This window comes from Chiloscyllium plagiosum, chromosome 5, assembly GCF_004010195.1.
Source record: "Chiloscyllium plagiosum isolate BGI_BamShark_2017 chromosome 5, ASM401019v2, whole genome shotgun sequence".
Lineage (NCBI taxonomy): Eukaryota > Metazoa > Chordata > Chondrichthyes > Orectolobiformes > Hemiscylliidae > Chiloscyllium > Chiloscyllium plagiosum.
In genome coordinates this window covers 63,825,242-63,842,023 of record NC_057714.1, presented here as the reverse complement: position 1 = coordinate 63,842,023, position 16,782 = coordinate 63,825,242, and positions in this window count along the sequence as shown.

Below are 16,782 nucleotides of genomic sequence, written 5' to 3'. Positions count from 1 at the left end.
AGTATTTTGAGGCTGAGGTCATGGTTACAGCAGTCACCCAATATTTTACTGCTGCAGTGAAAGTTCAAAACCCTCTATTCACTGCTTCATATATCTGCTGTCTGTGTTCAATATCCAAATCATGGGTGAAGCCCAATATGGCTGTTACTATACATATGCTACCATTCTGCAGGAGACTTTTTTCCTGTAAGACCAACCCCACATCTCTGATCTTCCTATCAAGATCTAGCACCTTGAAAATCCAAAATTTTAAAAATTCCTCCAAAAACACAGAACACAAAAGCTCAGACTTTCTTTTCCCAATTGCTGCAAACAACAAGGGCTGCAATTTTATTGCAACTTCTATTGCAGCATTCAAGTATTGGGTGACTCTGCTGCAGTTAAGACTTTAGCCACTATAATACTGCATCATGATTGGATCCACAAGCATTCTCATTGATTTGGCCACCACTTCATAGAACATAGAACATAGAACATAGAAAAATACAGCGCAGTACAGGCCCTTTGGCCCTCGATGTTGCGCCGATACAAGCCCACCTAACCTACACTAGCCCACTATCCTCCATATGCCTATCCAATGCCTGTTTAAATGCCCATAAAGAGGGAGAGTCCACCACTGCTACTGGCAGGGCATTCCATGAACTCACGACTGGATACTGAAAGGGCATTCCATGAACTTCCACATCAGAAAGGACAGATTCCAAACCCTGCATGAAACTCTGCTCTACATTGGAGCTGAATTCCTTCATGCTCCCTAAGATTAACATCAAGTTAATCACACATGATCATAATCAAAAACATCTCCCTGGAATTTGGATGATTAGCCCTTTACATAACAGTTATTTCATAGTACAGAGGTGACAACACTTCCTCCACAATAATCCTGAACACCGATGCCCCACAAAGGCTGCATAATTACAGCTCACTATATTGTTTATATGGACACAACTGTGTGGCCACATTCAGCTCTAACTGCATTTATAAATTTGCTCATGACACTATGACAGTGGGTCAGGTCTCAAACAACGATAAGACAGAGTACAGGAAGGAAATAAACTGCTTAATGGCATGGTGTAAAATAGCAATCTCTCCCTCAATGTTAGCAAAACAAAGGAGCTGATCAGCAACTTCGGGAAGCGGAGTGGTGGAGACGCCCCTAATTGTACCAATGGTGATGAGGTGGAGGTGATTGAGAGCTTCAAGTTCTTAGGAGTAAATATCACCAACAATCTATCCTAGACCATCCATATTGACACTACAGTCAAGAAGTTGAGGACATTTGGCATGTCCATATGACTCTTACCAATTTTAATCATTGCACCACAGAAGCATCCTATCTGGTATGGCAATTGCTCTGCTCAAGACCACAAGAAATTACAGAGTTGTGAAAGCAGCTGTTATGGATCCCTCAAAACATTTCAAGAAGATAGCCCAGAGCCTAACTTTGTTATTTGATTTAAGCAAGTGTACAGTGGATATTCCAGGAGAGAATCAGCTAATCAAACTACTTAGTTTTCAACAAAACTGAATTTATTTCCAAGATTACTGAATGAAACATAAAGAACAGAAAACAGAATACCGAATAACTTATCCTATCCGAAAACGTAATAAACTATCCTAATTTAATGATGCTGTTCCAAAATACTTGCAATAATCCCCCTGAACATCCCATGGCACAAAAGGTAAAATAAACACAAGTTCTTACAGGATTGAAGTCAGAGTGAGAGAGGGTCCAGCAGCCTTTCTTCACACACACACACCTGCATTAAAACCATTACTCCCCTTTCATTATACATTTTTAACTTGAAAGCCTTATGCCTGAGGCAGTATCTGTTAGCTATTATCAAATTGACCCTACAATCTATCCAAACTCAGACTTTTCGGTGCCGTGTTCTTTACAAGCGCTCTGGCCGAAACCAAGGACTGCAAAACCTTGTTAAAGGAACAGCTTCATCACATCATCCACTCCATTAGGAAAACCAGCCTTCCTTCCATTGAAAATAAAAAAAAGCTAGAAATCACAACGGGTCAGGCAGCATCCATGCAGAGAGACACGCTAACGTTTCGAGTCTAGATGACTCTTCTGTCTGCACTTCCAACTGGCTCAGAAAAGTAGCCAATGTAATCAAAGACCATCAAATTCCAGCCCTTGCCCATGGCAATAACAACTCAATGGTATTATACATCTGTTCATGAATCACAACTAAAAATCTCATATCGCGTTTGCCAGAGTTGATAATTCTGGTCATGAATGGAATTGGGCTCAGTTATACCATTGATGCCAGCACTCCAGAGGCCCTGATCTTAAAAAAAAGAGCACCCTTGAGATGAGCTGCATTGTGAGCTCAGATTGGCAGGACACCATTGTGGATGTGCAGTGCATGAGCCAGAATCATGTTGAAATGAATGGTCATGATGTCCAGCAGCCTCATTATATCCACAATGGCATTTTAGTCTGGGCACATTCAGTTACCACTCTCCTTTAGCCCCTCTTATCTGAATGTGTTCAGCCACATGAGCAAACTCTCATGACCATTATTTAAGTATTTTGTCAAAACTTTTGATGCAACTTCAGTCCAACTCATCCATGTCAACCAGATATCCTAAGCTAATCTCGTCCCATTTGCCAGCAATTGGCCCATATCCCTCTAAAACATTCCTATTCATAAATCCATCCAGTGTCCTGACTACGAAAAATTAAACAAAATAATATACAAGAAACATAACAGTAAAATAATTGTTCTGATGTCAAGAAAATGTGTGGCTAGAATGCAATTTTGGTGTACTGGCACTGTTATTATGCCATCAATATTTTGACTAGTGTGCTAGGCACTCTGATAGTAAATATAGTTTTAAAGTTTAGAAGTCAAAAACTTCCTTAGAATTGATTAGTGATAATTAGGCATGATGGAATCATAGTCATTTTACTAGCATAGCAAAGATGTATTTCAGGCACCAAATCATTGCTTAATCTTGTGAAGAAAGTATAATTACAATATTGATTAATCAAACAATGATTGATTATGTATTTTGATCAGTAGATTACAGAAATGTCATAACTGTTACAATCATTACTACAGCTACTTAGCCGAACAGACATCATGTGGAGCATCAAAAACCTAATGAGCCTATTCCTTAAATCCAGAAAATAGATAAACAAGGGATGTTTCCCCAAGCTTTAAGAAGATAGCAGTGACAGTATAAATTAAGCTTTATCTGAATGTGACTTAAATATGTTCATAGTGGTGGTTATACAGGCAAGAGATTGACTGCAAGTACAAAGAAGGAAATGGATTTTTTGAATAGTTTAGGAAATGAAACCAAATGAATCTCCACATTGCAGAGATTATATTCAATGTGCTGACACTACATTTAGGAGCACAAAAAATGTGAGGCAATTGATGGCAATACAGTCAATGAAATTTCGGAAGAAAATGAATACTCTGCAATTCAAGCTAGGCAGGTCTGAAGAGATTTAGATATTCTTGGTAATTCACCAACAAACTTGGCTCATTGACATAACCTGTAGGGGGAAAATTATAGTGTGGGCTTCATTCCAGACTCCCTGTGCAAATCTTGGCCTTAAAGCATTGGGTAGTCCTGACTAAACAAGTAGTGGAAACACCTAATAAACAGAGCAGGTAGGTTATGACATTATAGTTGTTATATTTCAGAATTACCTTAGAAAACATTTTTGAATTTTTCAGTATTGGGTCTGCTATCCAGCCTTTTGACATGGGATATGTTCCTCTGGGAAGAAATTATATGTATTTGGCCGAAAAAGATTGAGCAGTACTTTGGTTTGGGGGCATTCTACAATGATGAATGTAGTTGGTGTTAGGATCCAATTGACTAAAAATATCCATCTACAGCAAACAGGGAGCAAGACAACTATTTATTCCCTTTGTTGACTTCAGAAAGAAAGTACATAAATAAGTTTCGAAAAATAAAAAAAACGTCAGGCAAGGTAAGATCTTCAACACAACAGCATAAATTATTCATACAAGCATTGAAGTTTCTATCTGGTATAAAATCAATATAACAAAATGAATCAGATGTAATCACTTTGTATAGTACCTTCTGCATTGGTTTTCAATATATTTCCCATTTGAAATCTTGAGTCAGATTGGTATATTACTATTTTGTACCACAATTATACAACTAAATTGCAAATAATTTACAGCATTGTACCAGGAGAAGTACTAGGCCACATCAACGCCAGCTCATTGTGCTGGCTATTTATAACGAATCTGTCTTTTAATACGACCTGCAAATAACATTTTTGCATGGGCAATAAAGAAAAGATGGCTTAGAGTCCCAAGAGCATCCTGTCTGTCATTGACATTTAAAATACGAGTTACAATGTATTTTCTGTTAAATATCCTAAAAATAAGTAGAACAAATATATGCCAAAGAAAATGTAATCGATTAATGATTGAACAGAAAATACTTTGTTGTTGAGAAAAGACATCCTTGATGCCTTGTTCCATATAAGGTAATATTTGGAACAAACAGACGAATTCTCGCTCCAGCTTCACAAACATGTTTGCAAATTTTGCATGGAGTTTGAAACCACCATCCATACTTGGAGATTTCATAGATCAGACAAAAAGTAGCATCACACTAACAATCCCTCCCTAGAGGTCCTCCTGAAGGGAGAACGAAAGTTCCTTTCCCTAGGGAAGTCAATAAGAGGCCACCCACTAAACAGAGGTGACTGCTGAAATCAAGAGGGCAGATCAATTGCCACAAGGGGATAAAAATTCTGCTTTACTGTGCCAGGATATATACCACATTTTACTCAATGTTTCATGCTCCTATGAGTGTCTGTAAACATCGTAAGGCTGCCACTACAAAGAACACCCAGGAAGTTGGGTGCCAGGATCAGATACCCCATGTGCAATCAATGACTATTACTTCATTGCAGCTACTAGCAACTTGCAAAGTGGTATTCCTCTCACATGTGACAGAGTCCACACTTAAAATTTAAAATGAGCTACAACACCAACAGCTCACACACTAACGGGTCACTGACCAACTATGAAAATATACTGATAGATTTTCACAAAAGCTTTTATGGGACAAAAACACAATCACAAAAGATATCCCTTTGAGTTGATCCCCCTTTTGGGTTCAGCCTGTTTGCCTGCCCTGGTCAGGTTTGCTAGTGTCAGCCAGAGTGACGCCCTGACTGCAGAAGACATGTTGCCCTGGCCAAGCATCATCCCTTACACGATAAGCATTTAAAACAAGCATGACTGCACATGACTGAAAATTTTCATCAGCTGGGTGACAAGATTAGGTTTCATCCCTTACAGTGAAAACAATTGTGCTAAATATAAGCTATAAGTATTAAGTTAGCCTGGAGTAATTTTTTTTAGAGCAGTAAGACGGTGTTAATTTCTGGGTCTGTAGACTGTGAAAGAGCAAAGATGGCCTTTAGTAGAGTGATATGCTCTTTTTGTCGGATGTGTGAGTTTAGGGAACGTTTACATGTTACTAAGGACTATGCCTGCAGGAAATGTCTTTGGTTGCGATTCCTATCAGATCGAATGGATCGGTTAGAGTGCCAGTTAGAGGCAATGAGGAATCTACAAGAGCTATTGGGTGTGATGGATGGCAGTTACAGGAAGGGAGAAAAGCCACAGATACAGTCAGATACATGGGTTAACTCCAGGAAAGGTATGAGAGGTAGGCAGGAAGTACAGGAATCTTCTGTGGCTATCCCCATTTTAAACAAGTATGCCGTTTTGGAAAATGTAGGAGGTGATGGACTTTTAGGGGAATATAGCACAAACAGCTGAGTTTCTGGTATCAAGACAGACTCTAATGTAATGAGGGGTACATCGGGTTCCAAACGATCGATTGTGTTGGGGACTCTCCAGTCAGAGGCACAGACAGAAGTCTCTGTGGCCAGCAGCGAAAGATAAGAATGGTGTGGTGCCTCCTTGGTGCCAGTATCAAGAATGTCTCAGAGAGCGTGCAGAATGTCCTCAAAGGGGAGAGGGGCCAGCAGGAGGTCATTGTGCACATTGAAACCAACAGCATTGGAAGGGAAAAGGATGAGATTCTGAAGGGAGAATATAGAAAGTTAGGCAGGAATTTAAAAAGGAGGTCCTTGAGGGTAGTAATATTTGGAATACTCCTGCTGCTACAAGCTAGTGAGGGTAGGAATAGGAGGATAGAGCAGATGAATATGTGGCTGAGGAGCTAGTGCATGGGAGAAGGGTTTACATTTTTGGATCATTGGAATCGCTTCTGTGGTAGAAGTGACCTGTACAAGAAGAATGGATTGCACCTGAATTGAAAGTGGTCTAATATGCTGGCAGGGAGATTTGCTGAAGGTGCTCAGGAGGATTTAAACTATTAAGGTTGGAGGGTGTGGGGGGGGACCCAGGGAGAGAGTGAGGAAAGAGATCAATCTGAGACTGGTACAGTTGAGAAAAGGAGTGAATCAAATAGGGCAGGCAGGGTCAAAGCAGAGAACAAGGTATGACTGATCAATTAAACTGCATTTATTTCAATGCAAGAGGCCTAACAGGGAAGGCAGATGAACTCAGAGCATGGTTAGGAACATGGGACTGGGATATCATAGCATTTACAGAAACATGGCTCAGGGATGGGCAGGACTAGCAGCTTAATGTTCCAGGATACAAATGCTACATGAAGGATAGAAAGGGGTGGTTGGCAAGAGAGGAAGTGGAATGGCATTTTTGATAAGGGATAACATTACAGCTGTGTTGAGGGAGGATAATCCCAGAAATACATCCAGGGAAGTTATTTGGGAGGAACTGAGAAATAAGAAAGGGATGAGCACCTTATTGGGATTGTATTATAGACCTCCTAATAGTCAACAGGAAATTAAGAAACAAATTAGTAAAGAGAATTCAGTTATCTGTAAGAATAATAGGGTGATTATGGTAGGGGATTTTAACTTTCCAAACTTAAAACTGGACTGCTAAAGAGTTAAGGGTTTAGATGGAGAAGAATTTGTTAAGTGTGTACAAGAACATTTTCTGTTTCAATATGTGGATGTACCTACCAGAGAAGGTACAAAACTTGACCTACTCTTGAGAAATAAGGCAGGGCAGGTGACTGAGGTGTCAGTGGGGTAGCACTTTGGAACCAGCAAGCATAATTCTATTAGTGATGGAAAAGGATAGACCGGATGTAAAAGTTGGAGTTCTAAAATTGGAGGACAGCTAATTTTGACGGCATTAGCAAGAACTTTCAAAAGCTGACTGGGGGCAGATGTTCGCAGGTAAAGGGACAGCTGGAAACTGGGAAGCTTCAGAAATGAGACAACCAGAGTCCAGAGAAAGTATATTCCTGGGAGGGTGAAAGGAAAGGCTGGTAGGTGTAGGGAATGCTGGATGACTAAAGAAATTGAGGGTTTGTTTAAGAAAAAGAAGGAAGCGTATGACAGGTATAGACAGGAGAGATCGAGAGAATCCTTAGAAGAGCATAAAGGCAGTAGGAGTATACATAAAAGGGAAATTGGGTGGGAAAAAAAGGACACATGAGCTAGCTTTGCAAATAGGGTTAAGGATAATTCAAAGGGTTTTTATAAATATATTAAGGACAAAAGCATAACTGGGGAGAGAATAGGATACGTCAAAGATTTGTAAGGCAGCCTATGTGTGGAACTGTATGAGATGAGCGAGATACTAAACAAATACTTTGCACCAGTATTTACTGTGGAGAAGGATATGGAAGATATAGAATGTGGGGAAATAAATGATGACATCTTGAAAAATGTTCATATTACAGAAGAAGAGGTGCTGGATGTCTTGAAATGTATAAAAAGTGGATAAATCCCCAGGACCTGATCAGGTGTACCCGAGAACTCTGTGGGAATCTAGGGAAGTGATTGCTGGGCCTCTTACTGAGATATTTGTATCTTTAATAGTCATAGGTGAGATGCCAGAAGACTGGAGGTTGGCTAATGTGGTGCCACTATTTAAGGAAGATGGTAAGGGAAAGCCAGGGAACTATAGACCAGTGAGCCAGGCATTGGTAGTGGGCAAGCTGTTGCAAGGAATCCTGAGGGACAGGATTTACATGTATTTGGAAAGGCAAGGACTGATTAGGGATAGTCAACATGGCTTTGTGCATGGGAAATCATGTCTCACTAACTTGATTTGAGTTTTTTTGAAGAAGTAACAAAGAAGATTGATGAGGGCAGAGCAGTGGACGTGATCTATATGGACTTCAGTCAGCGTTCAACGAGGTTCCTCATGGGAAACCGGTGAGCAAGGTTAGATCTCATGGAATACAGGGAGAATTAGCCATTTGGATACAGAACTGGCTCAAAGGTAGAAGACAGAGGGGGGTGGTGGAGGTTTGCTTTTTCTGACTGGAGGCCTGTGACCAGTGGAGTGCCACAAGGATCGGTGCTGAGACCACTGCTTTTCGTCATTTATATAAATGATTTAGATGTGAACATAGGAGGTATAGTTAGTAAGTTTGCAGATGGCACCAAAATTGGAGGTGAAGTGGACAGCGAAGAAGATTACCTCAGTGTACAGCGGGATCTAGATCAGATGGGCCAATGGACTGAGGAGTGGTAAATGGAGTTTAATTTAGATAAATCTGAGGTGCTGCATTTTGGGGGAAAAAATCAGAGCAGGAATTATACACTCAATGGTAAGGTCATGGGGAATGTTGCTGAACAAAGAGAACTTGGATTGCAAGTTCATAACTCATTGAAAGTGGAGTCATAGGTAGATAGGATAGTGAAGAAGGTGCTTGGTATGCTTTCCTTTATTGGTCAGAATACTGAGTACAGGAGTTGGGAGGTCATGTTGCAGCTGTACGGAACATTGGTTAGGCCACTTTTGGAATATTGCTTGCAATTCTGGTCTCCTTCCTATTAGAAGGATGTTGTGAAACTTGAAAGGGTTCACAAAAGATTGACAAAGATGTCACCAGGGCTGGAGGATTTGAGCTAAAGGGAGAGCCTAAATATGCCTGGGCTGTTTTGCCTGGAGCATTGGAGGCTAAGGGGTGACCTTATAGAGGTTTATTAAATTATGAGGGGCATGGATAGGTTAAATAGACAAAGTCTTTTCCCTGGGGTGAGAGGGTCCAGAATTAGAGGGCATAGGTTTAGGGTGAGAGGGGAAAGATATAAAAGGGACCTAAGAGGCAACATTTTCCATGCAAAGAGTGGTACGTGTATGGAATGAGCTGCCCAAGGAAGTGGTGGAGGCTGTCACAATTGTTGCATCTGGATGGGTAAATGAATAGGAAGGGTTTAGAGAGATATGGGCCAAGTGCTGACAAATAGGACTAGATCAGTTTAGGATATCTGTTTGGTATGGATAGGTTGGACTGAAGGATTTGTTTCCCTGCTGTACATCTCAATGATCTAAATACCTTAGTTCTGAAGGAACCAAGTAACCAAAGAGATTTATGTTCTGGGGCATTAAGAAAGAAATCTGCCTCACCAGCTCCAAGCCTCATACATACAGTTGCATTTGTGAACATACTTATTTTGCATTCTTGCCGAGCAAGATTGCAACTTTGAACATAATTCCAGTGGACTGAGGTGTTAATGAGTATTCATGACATGTTAATGAATGCAAAAGAAGTTCCCAGTCAGAAAAGTTGGGAATGGCAACCCACATGAACACTACTGCGAGCACAACAGCAAAACTTTCACACGTTCTTGGGGAACAGAACATTTGCCTCCCACTTGCTCTTCCTAAAGTTCCAGGTATTCCTGAAAAATCTGGCCCAATGTTTCACTTCAGGGAGAAACCTAGGAGTTCGGGGCTGATTAAGAAGAATGAGGTTTCAATTTATGACAGAGATAAGGAGAAATTTTTTCTCTTCGATAATCATTAGCACTTAGAGAAATGGTCAATAGGTCAGAATCAGACCTTTCAGGACTGAAATTAGGAAACAGTTGCCACCAGTTCAGCAGATTGTAGCCTCTTTTTCTAGGAGATTGCATCTATTTGCCATTGCCTGACAAGACAAAGTTAGCCTGTGAAAATATTGGTTTCCAAGAAGTCAAAGAAGCTGAACCTTTTATTCTGAAATCTCATCTGAAATTAGCAGACTGCAAGGACTGAAGGATTTCTGGAGGTGGGTTTCTGGATCTTTCTGGAGTTGTGGAGTAGGTATTTTTATATATATATGGGCAAGGCTGTTGCTCACAAAGCCAGAATTTGTCATCTTATTCTAATTGCTCTTGAACTTAATGGCTTGTTAGTCCATTCAGAAGGCAGTTTGTTAAGTAGCAATACTATGAGTCTGGAATTATATGTCAGCTAAGGTAGAAGATTTCATTTGTGAACAGTTCCCACAAAGGTCACTGGACTTAAAACATGACCTCTGGTTCCCTCTTTGGCAGACTTGCTACATTTCTCCAGAAACTTTTCTGTTTTTGATTTGGATTTTCAGCATCTGCATTTGTTTATATATAAGAGCTGCATTAAACATCACATAAAAATCAGATCATCTTCCTGCTTAATAGATGAAAATTGTGACAGGTGATATGGTGGTGGGAAAAAAAAAATTCAGGTGCGTGTAGGAGCATATGTGGATACCAAAAGGGCTGGGGGAGGTTGCCATTGCCAGGCTTTGCAGATAATTTGATTAATTGGAAACACGGGTAATTGTCGGTGGTGAAAGATACAAGTGAAGTACCACAGGTGATTTTGTGGTGGGAGCAAACCCGTTTGGTTGTGTGTGACAATACTTCCAAAGATAACTTTTAAAAAAAACTTATATTGTTACTCTGTTCAGAACTTTGTAAAGGACTCATAGCCAATTTAAATCTGATTAAGGTTGTAGATGACATTGAAATTATTATTTTGGCTCCATTAAGTCCAAAAATGCAGAAAAAGGAAAGAATTCATATCTGTTATCTTTCAGAATTTCCCATGATAGATGGTGTCACCATAACGCCATAAAAAATAAGATTATGAGTAAATCTTTCAGCCTCTCAATACTGCCCCAACATTGAGTAGTATTGTGGCCAATTCAACATTTCTCACATTCATTTTCCTGACCTTTCCCCATAAACCTTGATTCCCCTCCTGATCAAGAATCACGCTGTCTCAGTCTTAAATATACACAAGGACTCTGCCCCACAGCTCTCTGTGGCAAGAAGTACCAAAGACTCACAACCCTCAGAGAAGAAATTCCTCCTCATTTCAGTCTTAAATTGGCACCCTTTATTCTGAAACGATGTCCTCCGGTCTTATACTTTCCCATAAAGGGAAACATCCTCTCAGCATTTACCCTGTCAAGCCCCTTAAGAATTCTATATGTCTCAATGAGATCAGCTGTCATTCTTCTAAACTCCAATGAGTAGAGTTCCAACCTGTTTCACCTTTGGTCATAAAACAATCCCTCCAAACTGGGGATCCCCCTAGTGAACATTCTCTGAACTGCCTTCAAAGGAATAGATTCTTTCCTCGAATAAGGGGACCAAAACTTCGCACAGTACTGCAGATGTAGCCTCATCAGCCCCTTGTATAGTTGAAGTAAGACTTCCCTACTCTAATAATCTAATCCCCTGGAAATAAGGGCCATTCCATTAGCCTCCCCAATTACCTGCTGCACCTATGTGGTAGCTTTCTGCAAAGTAGCCCCAAGTCCCTTTGTATTCTTTGTTCACCATAATTATCCCAGAATAATTTTCTGAGGGCTTATGTTTACTTTGACCTCTCTCTTCCTTTTTATATGTTTAAAGATGCTCATCTTTTTGGTTTTTCTTTTCCTTGCTAGCTTGCCCTTGTCATTTACATTTTCTCTTTATTATCTTTTCAGTCTTCCTTTGTTGGATTCTGAGTTTGTTATAGTTTTGAGACTAGCACTGATTTTGCTTTCTTGTTTGTTTTTTCTTTCAATTTAATACAGTCCTTAACTTCCTTGGTTAGCCATGGTTGATTTATCCCTCTCTTAGAATCCTTTCTCCTTACTGGGATGTATTTTTGGTGAATGTCTACCAGTGCTTGTTTACCATTATTCCTTCTAATCTATCTGCCCAATTCACTTTAGCTAACTCTATCCTCATTCCATTGCAATTCCCTTTAGTTAAGTTAAATATAATTATTTCTGACCAATGTTTCTCATTCTTGAACTGAACCAATTAGTTATGATCGTTAATTCCTTGGAGATCCTTTACCCTGAAGTCATTTATTAAGACTGCCTCATTATTCATTACCAGGTCTAAAACAGCCTGTTCCTTGGTTGATCCAAGACATATTGCTCTAGGAAACCATATCTCATGGACTCTATGAACCCAATGCTGCTTGACCATTCTTTACATTCACCATTTTTGAGTTGTTATGTGGTTTTATAGCCGAATGCCTTCCTGTCACTAACCCTCTCCACTTCTCTGATGTTAAAGAGTGGGGACGTAAATGCATCAGTGGCTGTGCTTTTCCATGTTCAATAAATTCTAGAGTGGGACTTGAACCTGGGACCCTCCTGCTCAGAGGCAGGACTAATTCATTTGTGGGATGTGGGTGTCACTGGCTGGCTAGCATTTTATTGCCTGCACCAGTTACCCTTGATAAAGTGGTGGAGAGCTGCCTTCTTGAACTGCTACAGTCCACCTGCTGTGGGGAGGGGGGTGGGTTGGGGAGGCTGATCCACAATGCCATTAGGGAGGGACTTCCAAGATTTTGATCCAGAAACAGTGAAGGAATAGCGATATATTTCCAAATCAGGAAGGTGAGTGGCTTGGAGGGGAATTTGAAGATGGTGATGGTCCCATATATCTGCTGCTCTTGTCCTTTTTAACAGAAGTAGTTGTGGATTTGGAAGGTGCTGTCTGAGGATCCTTGATGAATTTATGCAGTGCAACCTGTAGATAGTACACACTTCTGCTACTGAACATCGGTGGTGGATGCTTGTGGATGTGATTCCAATCAAGTGGGCTGCTTTGTCCTGGATGGTGTCAAGCTTATGTTGCTGAGGCTGCACTCATCCAGGCAAGTGGGGAATATTCCATCACACTCCTGACTTGTTCCTTGTAAAAGGTAGACAGGCTTTGAGGAGTCAGGAGGTGAGTTATTTGCTGCAGTATTCCCAGCTTCTGATCTGCTCTTGTAGCAACTGTGTTCATGTGGTGAGTGCACTTGAGTTTCTAGTCAATAATAACCCCCAGGATATTGGTAGCGGGGGAATCAGTGATGCCTACACTGTGTTTAAATAATGATGGTCATAGCCTGGCATTCGTGTGGTGTGAATGTTACTTGCTACTTGTCAGCCTAAGCCTGAGCATTGTCCAGATCTTGTTGTATTTGAACATGGACTGCTTCAGTATCTGATGAGTCGCGAATGGTGTTGAACATTGTACAAACATCGGCAAACATCCCCACTTCTGAGGAACTGCTGCGGAGATATCCTGGAGCTGAGATGACTGACCTCCAACAACCACGACCATCTTCCTACATGTCAGGTATGACTCCAACCACTGGAGAGTTTGCCCCTTGGATACCCAATGATTCCATGGTGATCAGTAGATCCTTAATTGCATATTTTTTCTTTTATTGAGTACAAATTCCGTCAACGGCTGTGGCAGGATTTGAATCCAGTTTCTGGATTAATAATCTAGTGATATTACCACTAGGCCATCACTTACCCCTGGTTATACCAACTCCAAAACATTTATTCATATTTTCAAACAAAAATAAATGAAATATTGCGAATGCAGTGATTATAAAACTCAGAACTTGCTGGTTGAACTAAGTAGACTGACGTTTTGAGATTTCCAATTCTTCCATGAGTTTTTCTTGGCACCTTTATTTCTGGTACAGTTCTTGAGAATAGCAGAGAACGTACATTGCAAAATAATGCACTACCTGCCTTCAATTCTACATTCAGTGTCTTAATGGACAAAATGTGTCAGCTCGTGGTGGAAACTATTTTGCTAATTTCTCAAAGAATTGGATTTAATTTGTCGTGACCAGACCATGAAGCTGTATGCTTATAAATTAAAAATGTTTCCCATCTTTGTGGAAAAGCTGAACAGAAAAATGACAAATTTTCTTCCATGAAAACTCAGAATTTTTAACATAAGCATTTGGGTTTCATTGTGGAGGGAACGAATCAGACAAAATCTGAGTGTACCAGAATGTTGGTCTCAACATGCTATCCTCAGCATTTCACTTCATTTGCTTTGGCTGGATGCACATAAATTCCTCAGAAGAGGAAGGAAGTCAATTTCAATCTGTTAATTGTTCAATTGCAGCAATATTGTCATGGGTTTTGCAGTTCAACTTGACTCTGCATGTTTCCCGTTCTTCTTGGAGCTAATCAGTTAAAGCAAAATGAGAATAAAGCACAAATTGACAAAAATAAAAATGGCAGGATTGTGTGAGGGTTTACTTCATAGCACTTGTGTTGAGAGGTTATTTTCCACATTTTGGGGGATACACATTGGGGGCAGATTTTGACTATCAAGGCACATAACTTGGGTCAGGAAATTTCCTAACTTGCCGAACACATTTTTGTAAAAACATCCAAAACTTGCAATATTTCCTCTGGGGATGTGGGATAAAGTCATGAAAGTACAGCATTGGTGATCTTGGAGATGGTTAAAAGGCTGAGTCAGTTCATTTGTGTTGTTATAGCAGTTATTAGGCAGCCTAGCCCACACCCATCACATCTCCTCAACCCTACCCAGCTCCTGTGGCCCCTCATACCCTCCTAGCCACCGTATTCACTCATCAAGTATCCATTATGTGTAGACATCAATAGCTATGTAGAAATGAAAGAATAAATGTCAACAATATAATACATCTCTGACTTATACACACTTGATACTTAAAGAAGGTCCTATTCAAAAAACCAATACAATGCTTTTAAATCATTCCACAATAAAATTTCTACCATGTATCAATGACAATTAATAGTTTGATATCCTCCTCAAGCTGTCAATCAAACTATGAACTCAGAACCACCTGCTGAGGTAATTGTAGATTTTTAAACTCAGCCAAGCATTCATAATAGCATAATGATAGTCCTTGGGGAAATGTCAACCAAGAGGTCTATTGAAACTACATAACCAGATTTTCTTTCTAACCTATGTCTGTCAATTAAAGCAATAAAACAAGTCTTTTTTTTAACTCTCACTGATGGCTGTAGTCTATGTTTTTTAAAGCATTAGAAGCAGAGTATTTAGAACAAAATTTCTTAAGGAGCTTGGCAGAATGTTTCCCTTTAAGGGAGAGTATAGTACCAGATTGCACAATCTCAAAATAAATGGGTGCCAATTTAAAATTGAGGCAAGGAGACATTTCTCATCTCAGAGGACTGTAGACCTTTGGAACTCCTTGTCATGGATAGCTGTGGAAGCAGAGTCTTTGTGTACACTTAAGCATCACAGAATCATAGAACCCCCACAGTACAGTTGCAATCAACAGGTGAAAACACAACTGTCTGCTTCACTGGCTCCATCAAAGTGTATTTGAACAGAGCAAGAGTCCAGACATAGTAGCTGTACCATCGGGGGTTATGACTTCCACTGAGGAGTTGTCAGCATCATCTCCAATAGGATCACTTCCAATAGGAAGCATGATGCCCAATGGGAAAGAACGGATACTTGACCTGAATCTTCTGGGAGCAGGAATCATCCTTGTAATGCTGTTGCTGTTCTGACTTTATCACATTACCTCCACATTTTTGGCTGAGAATTCCAAACTAGGTCTCTTCAGAAACCTAAAGCGCACCTGATATTAGAGTCCTACTCCCTGGTGTAGATTCAAAAGATGAAGTACAACCATGCCTCCTTTTTATGACACTAGCTGCCGTATTCTGATATGTCTTCATTCACTAACATCCTGAAAACCTTTGGGCCATTCAAATAGCTTTAACGTGTGGTAGTCAATGAGCGTGAGTGAGCTAGGGTGGCAAAGTTGGTCATGTGCCATCCAGAAAGGGTGGTCGTGTGGAAGGGTCATAGACTGATAAGGTGGTAGGGAGGTGAAGTTGTGTTGAACGGGTGTTAAAACATTGGAAGGCAGGTCCAGGAGGGTCAGAAGAGGGTTGAATGGTCAGGGGAAGTGGAGGATCAATGAAAATCAGTGGGTCGATGTGTTGGATGGTCAGCACAGAGTCAAACAACCACGAAGGATCAAAGTGTTATCAACATTTGGAGGATTCGGAGGGTTGAGGGAATCAGGTTGTCAGGGTGTCAGCGTCAGGGGATGTAAAAGTCAAGTTTTCATAATGTGAGGTGCTTGGAGATTGTATGGTATGGCAGAATGTCAGTGCTGGGTGACAGAGAATGAGGTGGGTCTGGTCAGAGGGTGATGGTGGATTTGGAGAGTCAAGATCCTGGGGATCAGAGGGTCAGGATGTCAAAGGATTGAGAAGTTCAGAGGGTCAGGAATTTACTATGAAGTCTGTACCTCCCATCTCTCCAAACAAGGTGACATTCTCATTCTTTCAGGTTGCATATATTTCAGGACATAAAAACAATTCAGTGAATTGTAAGTTTAATGTGTTAGAAAATAATTTGCTCAATGCTTATAACTGTTTGGAATAATTGACCAGGCAAGACAATTCAATTAAAAATGTTCGGGAATTTGTAGTGTAGTTCAATGCTAGCCTGAACCATGGGAAATACTGGAGAAATTAGCTCAATGAATGAAATGGAACTCCTTTCATTCTTGACTTTTTTTAATGCTACTAAATATGACTTTGGTCTCTTTGTTGATAACACTATTCTAATAAGGTAATTTAGCCTCCATAAGCAACAGGTGAAATATTGCAAGCAAATATCGACAGATTTTAACAGCAGGCAAATGTTTTTCT